Here is a 12,083-nt window from a genome sequence, read left to right on the forward strand (position 1 = left end):
CGGTTTCAGCACGTCGAATAACCAAGGAAACTGATGCAACATCGTTTTCTTCGCGACCACAGCTCACGAAAAACTCAATCATAGAAGTTGATATTCGCGTTCGATATGATGGCATATAACTTTAGTACACATTGTCGTAGGCCGATGAAACCGCGTGCAATAGCTTCGTCTCGTCGAACTACACGAGTGCAATGCGCTAAGTTTGCGTTTTAACGATTTGTCTTCAAGAAAAAGTCGATACATATCCGTTTTTACGACATCGTGGGAATCACTTTTTTTTGGCTGCACCTAGACAAAATCTGGCATCATATTCGGTTTCAGCACGTCGAATAACCAAGGAAACTGATGCAACATCGTTTTCTTCGCGACCACAGCTCACGAAAAACTCAATCATAGAAGTTGATATTCGCGTTCGATATGATGGCATATAACTTTAGTACACATTGTCGTAGGCCGATGAAACCGCGTGCACTAGCTTCGTCTCGTCGAACTACACGAGTGCAATGCGCTAAGTTTGCGTTTGAACGATTTGTCTTCGAGAAAAAGTCGATTATACATATGCGTTTTTACGACATCGTGGGAATCACTTTTTTTTGGCTGCACCTAGACAAAATCTGGCATCATATTCGGTTTCAGCACGTCGAATAACCAAGGAAATTGATGCAACATCGTTTTCTTCGGGACCACAGCTCACGAAAAACTCAATCATAGAAGTTGATATTCGCGTTCGATATGGTGGCATATAACTTTAGTACACATTGTCGTAGGCCGATGAAACCGCGTGCAATAGCTTCGTCTCGTCGAACTATACGAGTGCAATGCGCTAAGTTTGCGTTTGAACGATTTGTCTTCGAGAAAAAGTCGATTATACATATGCGTTTTTACGACATCGTGGGAATCACTTTTTTTTGGCTGCACCTAGACAAAATCTGGCATCATATTCGGTTTCAGCACGTCGAATAACCAAGGAAACTGATGCAACATCGTTTTCTTCGCGACCACAGCTCACGAAAAGCTCAATCATAGAAGTTGATATTCGTGTTCGATATGATGGCATATAACTTCAGTACACATTGTCGTAGGCCGATGAAACCGCGTGCAATAGCTTCGTCTCGTCGAACTACACGAGTGCAATGCGCTAAGTTTGCGTTTGAACGATTTGTCTTCGAGAAAAAGTCGATTATACATATGCGTTTTTACGACATCGTGGGAATCACTTTTTTTTGGCTGCACCTAGACAAAATCTGGCATCATATTCGGTTTCAGCACGTCGAATAACCAAGGAAACTGATGCAACATCGTTTTCTTCGCGACCACAGCTCACGAAAAACTCAATCATAGAAGTTGATATTCGCGTTCGATATGATGGCATATAACTTTAGTACACATTGTCGTAGGCCGATGAAACCGCGTGCAATAGCTTCGTCTCGTCGAACTACACGAGTGCAATGCGCTAAGTTTGCGTTTGAACGATTTGTCTTCGAGAAAAAGTCGATTATACATATGCGTTTTTACGACATCGTGGGAATCACTTTTTTTTGGCTGCACCTAGACAAAATCTGGCATCATATTCGGTTTCAGCACGTCGAATAACCAAGGAAACTGATGCAACATCGTTTTCTTCGCGACCACAGCTCACGAAAAACTCAATCATAGAAGTTGATATTCGTGTTCGATATGATGGCATATAACTTGAGTACACATTGTCGTAGGCCGATGAAACCGCGTGCAATAGCTTCGTCTCGTCGTATTACACGAGTGCAATGCGCTAAGTTTGCGTTTGAACGATTTGTCTTCGAGAAAAAGTCGATTATACATATGCGTTTTTACGACATCGTGGGAATCACTTTTTTTTGCTGCACCTAGACAAAATCTGGCATCATATTCGGTTTCAGCACGTCGAATAACCAAGGAAACTGATGCAACATCGTTTTCTTCGCGACCACAGCTCACGAAAAACTCAATCATAGAAGTTGATATTCGTGTTCGATATGATGGCATATAACTTCAGTACACATTGTCGTAGGCCGATGAAACCGCGTGCAATAGCTTCGTCTCGTCGAACTACACGAGTGCAATGCGCTAAGTTTGCGTTTGAACGATTTGTTTCCGAGAAAAAGTCGATTATACATATGCGTTTTTACGACATCGTGGGAATCACTTTTTTTGGCTGCACCTAGACTAAATCTGACATCATATTCGGTTTCAGCACGTCGAATAACCATGGAAACTGATGCAACATCGTTTTCTTCGCGACGACAGCTCACGAAAAACTCAATCATAGAAGTTGATATTTGCGTTCGATATGATCGCATATAACTTTAGTACACATTGTCGTAGGCCGATGAAACCGCGTGCAATAGCTTCGTCTCGTCGAACTACACGAGTGCAATGCGCTAAGTTTGCGTTTTAACGATTTGTCTTCGAGAAAAAGTCGATTATACATATCCGTTTTTACGACATCGTGGGAATCACTTTTTTTTGGCTGCACCTAGACAAAATCTGGCATCATATTCGGTTTCAGCACGTCGAATAACCAAGGAAACTGATGCAACATCGTTTTCTTCGCGACCACAGCTCACGAAAAACTCAATCATAGAAGTTGATATTCGTGTTCGATATGATGGCATATAACTTCAGTACACATTGTCGTAGGCCGATGAAACCGCGTGCAATAGCTTCGTCTCGTCGAACTACACGAGTGCAATGCGCTAAGTTTGCGTTTGAACGATTTGTCTTCGAGAAAAAGTCGATTATACATATGCGTTTTTACGACATCGTGGGAATCACTTTTTTTTGGCTGCACCTAGACTAAATCTGACATCATATTCGGTTTCAGCACGTCGAATAACCATGGAAACTGATGCAACATCGTTTTCTTCGCGACGACAGCTCACGAAAAACTCAATCATAGAAGTTGATATTCGCGTTCGATATGATGGCATATAACTTTAGTACACATTGTCGTAGGCCGATGAAACCGCGTGCAATAGCTTCGTCTCGTCGTACTACACGAGTGCAATGCGCTAAGTTTGCGTTTGAACGATTTGTCTTAGAGAAAAAGTCGATTATACATATGCGTTTTTACGACATCGTGGGAATCACTTTTTTTTGGCTGCACCTAGACAAAATCTGGCATCATATTCGGTTTCAGCACGTCGAATAACCAAGGAAACTGATGGAACATCGTTTTCTTCGCGACCACAGCTCACGAAAAACTCAATCATAGAAGTTGATATTCGCGTTCGATATGATGGCATATAACTTTAGTACACATTGTCGTAGGCCGATGAAACCGCGTGCAATAGCTTCGTCTCGTCGAACTACACGAGTGCAATGCGCTAAGTTTGCGTTTTAACGATTTGTCTTCAAGAAAAAGTCGATACATATCCGTTTTTACGACATCGTGGGAATCACTTTTTTTTGGCTGCACCTAGACAAAATCTGGCATCATATTCGGTTTCAGCACGTCGAATAACCAAGGAAACTGATGCAACATCGTTTTCTTCGCGACCACAGCTCACGAAAAACTCAATCATAGAAGTTGATATTCGCGTTCGATATGATGGCATATAACTTTAGTACACATTGTCGTAGGCCGATGAAACCGCGTGCAATGGCTTCGTCTCGTCGAACTACACGAGTGCAATGCGCTAAGTTTGCGTTTGAACGATTTGTCTTCGAGAAAAAGTCGATTATACATATGCGTTTTTACGACATCGTGGGAATCACTTTTTTTTGGCTGCACCTAGACAAAATCTGGCATCATATTCGGTTTCAGCACGTCGAATAACCAAGGAAACTGATGCAACATCGTTTTCTTCGCGACCACAGCTCACGAAAAACTCAATTATAGAAGTTGATATTCGCGTTCGATATGATGGCATATAACTTTAGTACACATTGTCGTAGGCCGATGAAACCGCGTGCAATGGCTTCGTCTCGTCGAACTACACGAGTGCAATGCGCTAAGTTTGCGTTTGAACGATTTGTCTTCGAGAAAAAGTCGATTATACATATGCGTTTTTACGACATCGTGGGAATCACTTTTTTTTGGCTGCACCTAGACAAAATCTGGCATCATATTCGGTTTCAGCACGTCGAATAACCAAGGAAACTGATGCAACATCGTTTTCTTCGGGACCACAGCTCACGAAAAACTCAATCATAGAAGTTGATATTCGCGTTCGATATGGTGGCATATAACTTTAGTACACATTGTCGTAGGCCGATGAAACCGCGTGCAATAGCTTCGTCTCGTCGAACTACACGAGGGCAATGCGCTAAGTTTGCGTTTGAACGATTTGTCTTCGAGAAAAAGTCGATTATACATATGCGTTTTTACGACATCGTGGGAATCACTTTTTTTTGGCTGCACCTAGACAAAATCTGGCATCATATTCGGTTTCAGCACGTCGAATAACCAAGGAAACTGATGCAACATCGTTTTCTTCGCGACCACAGCTCACGAAAAGCTCAATCATAGAAGTTGATATTCGTGTTCGATATGATGGCATATAACTTCAGTACACATTGTCGTAGGCCGATGAAACCGCGTGCAATAGCTTCGTCTCGTCGAACTACACGAGTGCAATGCGCTAAGTTTGCGTTTGAACGATTTGTCTTCGAGAAAAAGTCGATTATACATATGCGTTTTTACGACATCGTGGGAATCACTTTTTTTTGGCTGCACCTAGACTAAATCTGACATCATATTCGGTTTCAGCACGTCGAATAACCATGGAAACTGATGCAACATCGTTTTCTTCGCGACGACAGCTCACGAAAAACTCAATCATAGAAGTTGATATTCGCGTTCGATATGATGGCATATAACTTTAGTACACATTGTCGTAGGCCGATGAAACCGCGTGCAATAGCTTCGTCTCGTCGAACTACACGAGTGCAATGCGCTAAGTTTGCGTTTGAACGATTTGTCTTCGAGAAAAAGTCGATTATAGATATGCGTTTTTACGACATCGTGGGAATCACTTTTTTTTGGCTGCACCTAGACAAAATCTGGCATCATATTCGGTTTCAGCACGTCGAATAACTAAGGAAACTGATGCAACATCGTTTTCTTCGCGACCACAGCTCACGAAAAACTCAATCATAGAAGTTGATATTCGTGTTCGATATGGTGGCATATAACTTGAGTACACATTGTCGTAGGCCGATGAAACCGCGTGCAATAGCGTCGTCTCGTCGTACAACACGAGTGCAATGCGCTAAGTTTGCGTTTGAACGATTTGTCTTCGAGAAAAAGTCGATTATACATATGCGTTTTTACGACATCGTGGGAATCACTTTTTTTTGGCTGCACCTAGACAAAATCTGGCATCATATTCGGTTTCAGCACGTCGAATAACCAAGGAAACTGATGCAACATCGTTTTCTTCGCGACCACAGCTCACGAAAAACTCAATCATAGAAGTTGATATTCGCGTTCGATATGATGGCATATAACTTTAGTACACATTGTCGTAGGCCGATGAAACCGCGTGCAATAGCTTCGTCTCGTCGAACTACACGAGTGCAATGCGCTAAGTTTGCGTTTTAACGATTTGTCTTCGAGAAAAAGTCGATTATACATATCCGTTTTTACGACATCGTGGGAATCACTTTTTTTTGGCTGCACATAGACAAAATCTGGCATCATATTTGGTTTCAGCACGTCGAATAACCAAGGAAACTGATGCAACATCGTTTTCTTCGCGACCACAGCTCACGAAAAACTCAATCATAGAAGTTGATATTCGTGTTCGATATGATGGCATATAACTTTAGTACACATTGTCGTAGGCCGATGAAACCGCGTGCAATAGCTTCGTCTCGTCGAACTACACGAGTGCAATGCGCTAAGTTTGCGTTTTAACGATTTGTCTTCGAGAAAAAGTCGATTATACATATCCGTTTTTACGACATCGTGGGAATCACTTTTTTTTGGCTGCACCTAGACAAAATCTGGCATCATATTCGGTTTCAGCACGTCGAATAACCAAGGAAACTGATGCAACATCGTTTTCTTCGCGACCACAGCTCACGAAAAACTCAATCATAGAAGTTGATATTCGCGTTCGATATGATGGCATATAACTTTAGTACACATTGTCGTAGGCCGATGAAACCGCGTGCAATAGCTTCGTCTCGTCGAACTACACGAGTGCAATGCGCTAAGTTTGCGTTTGAACGATTTGTCTTCGAGAAAAAGTCGATTTTACATATGCGTTTTTACGACATCGTGGGAATCACTTTTTTTTGGCTGCACCTAGACAAAATCTGGCATCATATTCGGTTTCAGCACGTCGAATAACCAAGGAAACTGATGCAACATCGTTTTCTTCGCGACCACAGCTCACGAAAAACTCAATTATAGAAGTTGATATTCGCGTTCGATATGATGGCATATAACTTTAGTACACATTGTCGTAGGCCGATGAAACCGCGTGCAATAGCTTCGTCTCGTCGAACTACACGAGTGCAATGCGCTAAGTTTGCGTTTTAACGATTTGTCTTCAAGAAAAAGTCGATACATATCCGTTTTTACGACATCGTGGGAATCACTTTTTTTTGGCTGCACCTAGACAAAATCTGGCATCATATTCGGTTTCAGCACGTCGAATAACCAAGGAAACTGATGCAACATCGTTTTCTTCGCGACCACAGCTCACGAAAAACTCAATCATAGAAGTTGATATTCGCGTTCGATATGATGGCATATAACTTTAGTACACATTGTCGTAGGCCGATGAAACCGCGTGCACTAGCTTCGTCTCGTCGAACTACACGAGTGCAATGCGCTAAGTTTGCGTTTGAACGATTTGTCTTCGAGAAAAAGTCGATTATACATATGCGTTTTTACGACATCGTGAGAATCACTTTTTTTTGGCTGCACCTAGACAAAATCTGGCATCATATTCGGTTTCAGCACGTCGAATAACCAAGGAAACTGATGCAACATCGTTTTCTTCGCGACCACAGCTCACGAAAAACTCAATCATAGAAGTTGATATTCGCGTTCGATATGATGGCATATAACTTTAGTACACATTGTCGTAGGCCGATGAAACCGCGTGCAATAGCTTCGTCTCGTCGAACTACACGAGTGCAATGCGCTAAGTTTGCGTTTTAACGATTTGTCTTCAAGAAAAAGTCGATACATATCCGTTTTTACGACATCGTGGGAATCACTTTTTTTTGGCTGCACCTAGACAAAATCTGGCATCATATTCGGTTTCAGCACGTCGAATAACCAAGGAAACTGATGCAACATCGTTTTCTTCGCGACCACAGCTCACGAAAAACTCAATCATAGAAGTTGATATTCGCGTTCGATATGATGGCATATAACTTTAGTACACATTGTCGTAGGCCGATGAAACCGCGTGCACTAGCTTCGTCTCGTCGAACTACACGAGTGCAATGCGCTAAGTTTGCGTTTGAACGATTTGTCTTCGAGAAAAAGTCGATTATACATATGCGTTTTTACGACATCGTGAGAATCACTTTTTTTTGGCTGCACCTAGACAAAATCTGGCATCATATTCGGTTTCAGCACGTCGAATAACCAAGGAAACTGATGCAACATCGTTTTCTTCGCGACCACAGCTCACGAAAAACTCAATCATAGAAGTTGATATTCGCGTTCGATATGATGGCATATAACTTTAGTACACATTGTCGTAGGCCGATGAAACCGCGTGCAATAGCTTCGTCTCGTCGAACTACACGAGTGCAATGCGCTAAGTTTGCGTTTTAACGATTTGTCTTCAAGAAAAAGTCGATACATATCCGTTTTTACGACATCGTGGGAATCACTTTTTTTTGGCTGCTCCTAGACAAAATCTGGCATCATATTCGGTTTCAGCACGTCGAATAACCAAGGAAACTGATGCAACATCGTTTTCTTCGCGACCACAGCTCACGAAAAACTCAATCATAGAAGTTGATATTCGCGTTCGATATGATGGCATATAACTTTAGTACACATTGTCGTAGGCCGATGAAACCGCGTGCACTAGCTTCGTCTCGTCGAACTACACGAGTGCAATGCGCTAAGTTTGCGTTTGAACGATTTGTCTTCGAGAAAAAGTCGATTATACATATGCGTTTTTACGACATCGTGGGAATCACTTTTTTTTGGCTGCACCTAGACAAAATCTGGCATCATATTCGGTTTCAGCACGTCGAATAACCAAGGAAATTGATGCAACATCGTTTTCTTCGGGACCACAGCTCACGAAAAACTCAATCATAGAAGTTGATATTCGCGTTCGATATGGTGGCATATAACTTTAGTACACATTGTCGTAGGCCGATGAAACCGCGTGCAATAGCTTCGTCTCGTCGAACTACACGAGTGCAATGCGCTAAGTTTGCGTTTGAACGATTTGTCTTCGAGAAAAAGTCGATTATACATATGCGTTTTTACGACATCGTGGGAATCACTTTTTTTTGGCTGCACCTAGACAAAATCTGGCATCATATTCGGTTTCAGCACTTTGAATAACCAAGGAAACTGATGCAACATCGTTTTCTTCGCGACCACAGCTCACGAAAAACTCAATCATAGAAGTTGATATTCGCGTTCGATATGATGGCATATAACTTTAGTACACATTGTCGTAGGCCGATGAAACCGCGTGCAATAGCTTCGTCTCGTCGAACTACACGAGTGCAATGCGCTAAGTTTGCGTTTTAACGATTTGTCTTCAAGAAAAAGTCGATACATATCCGTTTTTACGACATCGTGGGAATCACTTTTTTTTGGCTGCACCTAGACAAAATCTGGCATCATATTCGGTTTCAGCACGTCGAATAACCAAGGAAACTGATGCAACATCGTTTTCTTCGCGACCACAGCTCACGAAAAACTCAATCATAGAAGTTGATATTCGCGTTCGATATGATGGCATATAACTTTAGTACACATTGTCGTAGGCCGATGAAACCGCGTGCAATGGCTTCGTCTCGTCGAACTACACGAGTGCAATGCGCTAAGTTTGCGTTTGAACGATTTGTCTTCGAGAAAAAGTCGATTATACATATGCGTTTTTACGACATCGTGGGAATCACTTTTTTTTGGCTGCACCTAGACTAAATCTGACATCATATTCGGTTTCAGCACGTCGAATAACCATGGAAACTGATGCAACATCGTTTTCTTCGCGACCACAGCTCACGAAAAACTCAATCATAGAAGTTGATATTCGCGTTCGATATGATGGCATATAACTTTAGTACACATTGTCGTAGGCCGATGAAACCGCGTGCAATAGCTTCGTCTCGTCGAACTACACGAGTGCAATGCGCTAAGTTTGCGTTTGAACGATTTGTCTTCGAGAAAAAGTCGATTATACATATGCGTTTTTACGACATCGTGGGAATCACTTTTTTTTGGCTGCACCTAGACAAAATCTGGCATCATATTCGGTTTCAGCACGTCGAATAACCAAGGAAACTGATGCAACATCGTTTTCTTCGCGACCACAGCTCACGAAAAACTCAATCATAGAAGTTGATATTCGCGTTCGATATGATGGCATATAACTTTAGTACACATTGTCGTAGGCCGATGAAACCGCGTGCAATAGCTTCGTCTCGTCGAACTACACGAGTGCAATGCGCTAAGTTTGCGTTTTAACGATTTGTCTTCAAGAAAAAGTCGATACATATCCGTTTTTACGACATCGTGGGAATCACTTTTTTTTGGCTGCACCTAGACAAAATCTGGCATCATATTCGGTTTCAGCACGTCGAATAACCAAGGAAACTGATGCAACATCGTTTTCTTCGCGACCACAGCTCACGAAAAACTCAATCATAGAAGTTGATATTCGCGTTCGATATGATGGCATATAACTTTAGTACACATTGTCGTAGGCCGATGAAACCGCGTGCACTAGCTTCGTCTCGTCGAACTACACGAGTGCAATGCGCTAAGTTTGCGTTTGAACGATTTTTCTTCGAGAAAAAGTCGATTATACATATGCGTTTTTACGACATCGTGAGAATCACTTTTTTTTGGCTGCACCTAGACAAAATCTGGCATCATATTCGGTTTCAGCACGTCGAATAACCAAGGAAACTGATGCAACATCGTTTTCTTCGCGACCACAGCTCACGAAAAACTCAATCATAGAAGTTGATATTCGCGTTCGATATGATGGCATATAACTTTAGTACACATTGTCGTAGGCCGATGAAACCGCGTGCAATAGCTTCGTCTCGTCGAACTACACGAGTGCAATGCGCTAAGTTTGCGTTTTAACGATTTGTCTTCAAGAAAAAGTCGATACATATCCGTTTTTACGACATCGTGGGAATCACTTTTTTTTGGCTGCACCTAGACAAAATCTGGCATCATATTCGGTTTCAGCACGTCGAATAACCAAGGAAACTGATGCAACATCGTTTTCTTCGCGACCACAGCTCACGAAAAACTCAATCATAGAAGTTGATATTCGCGTTCGATATGATGGCATATAACTTTAGTACACATTGTCGTAGGCCGATGAAACCGCGTGCACTAGCTTCGTCTCGTCGAACTACACGAGTGCAATGCGCTAAGTTTGCGTTTGAACGATTTGTCTTCGAGAAAAAGTCGATTATACATATGCGTTTTTACGACATCGTGGGAATCACTTTTTTTTGGCTGCACCTAGACAAAATCGGGCATCATATTCGGTTTCAGCACGTCGAATAACCAAGGAAACTGATGCAACATCGTTTTCTTCGGGACCACAGCTCACGAAAAACTCAATCATAGAAGTTGATATTCGCGTTCGATATGGTGGCATATAACTTTAGTACACATTGTCGTAGGCCGATGAAACCGCGTGCAATAGCTTCGTCTCGTCGAACTACACGAGTGCAATGCGCTAAGTTTGCGTTTGAACGATTTGTCTTCGAGAAAAAGTCGATTATACATATGCGTTTTTACGACATCGTGGGAATCACTTTTTTTTGGCTGCACCTAGACAAAATCTGGCATCATATTCGGTTTCAGCACGTCGAATAACCAAGGAAACTGATGCAACATCGTTTTCTTCGCGACCACAGCTCACGAAAAGCTCAATCATAGAAGTTGATATTCGTGTTCGATATGATGGCATATAACTTCAGTACACATTGTCGTAGGCCGATGAAACCGCGTGCAATAGCTTCGTCTCGTCGAACTACACGAGTGCAATGCGCTAAGTTTGCGTTTGAACGATTTGTCTTCGAGAAAAAGTCGATTATACATATGCGTTTTTACGACATCGTGGGAATCACTTTTTTTTGGCTGCACCTAGACAAAATCTGGCATCATATTCGGTTTCAGCACGTCGAATAACCAAGGAAACTGATGCAACATCGTTTTCTTCGCGACCACAGCTCACGAAAAACTCAATCATAGAAGTTGATATTCGCGTTCGATATGATGGCATATAACTTTAGTACACATTGTCGTAGGCCGATGAAACCGCGTGCAATAGCTTCGTCTCGTCGAACTACACGAGTGCAATGCGCTAAGTTTGCGTTTGAACGATTTGTCTTCGAGAAAAAGTCGATTATACATATGCGTTTTTACGACATCGTGGGAATCACTTTTTTTTGGCTGCACCTAGACAAAATCTGGCATCATATTCGGTTTCAGCACGTCGAATAACCAAGGAAACTGATGCAACATCGTTTTCTTCGCGACCACAGCTCACGAAAAACTCAATCATAGAAGTTGATATTCGCGTTCGATATGATGGCATATAACTTTAGTACACATTGTCGTAGGCCGATGAAACCGCGTGCACTAGCTTCGTCTCGTCGAACTACACGAGTGCAATGCGCTAAGTTTGCGTTTGAACGATTTGTCTTCGAGAAAAAGTCGATTATACATATGCGTTTTTACGACATCGTGAGAATCACTTTTTTTTGGCTGCACCTAGACAAAATCTGGCATCATATTCGGTTTCAGCACGTCGAATAACCAAGGAAACTGATGCAACATCGTTTTCTTCGCGACCACAGCTCACGAAAAACTCAATCATAGAAGTTGATATTCGCGTTCGATATGATGGCATATAACTTTAGTACACATTGTCGTA

This window comes from Diachasmimorpha longicaudata, chromosome 14, assembly GCF_034640455.1.
Source record: "Diachasmimorpha longicaudata isolate KC_UGA_2023 chromosome 14, iyDiaLong2, whole genome shotgun sequence".
Taxonomy (NCBI): Eukaryota; Metazoa; Arthropoda; class Insecta; order Hymenoptera; family Braconidae; genus Diachasmimorpha; species Diachasmimorpha longicaudata.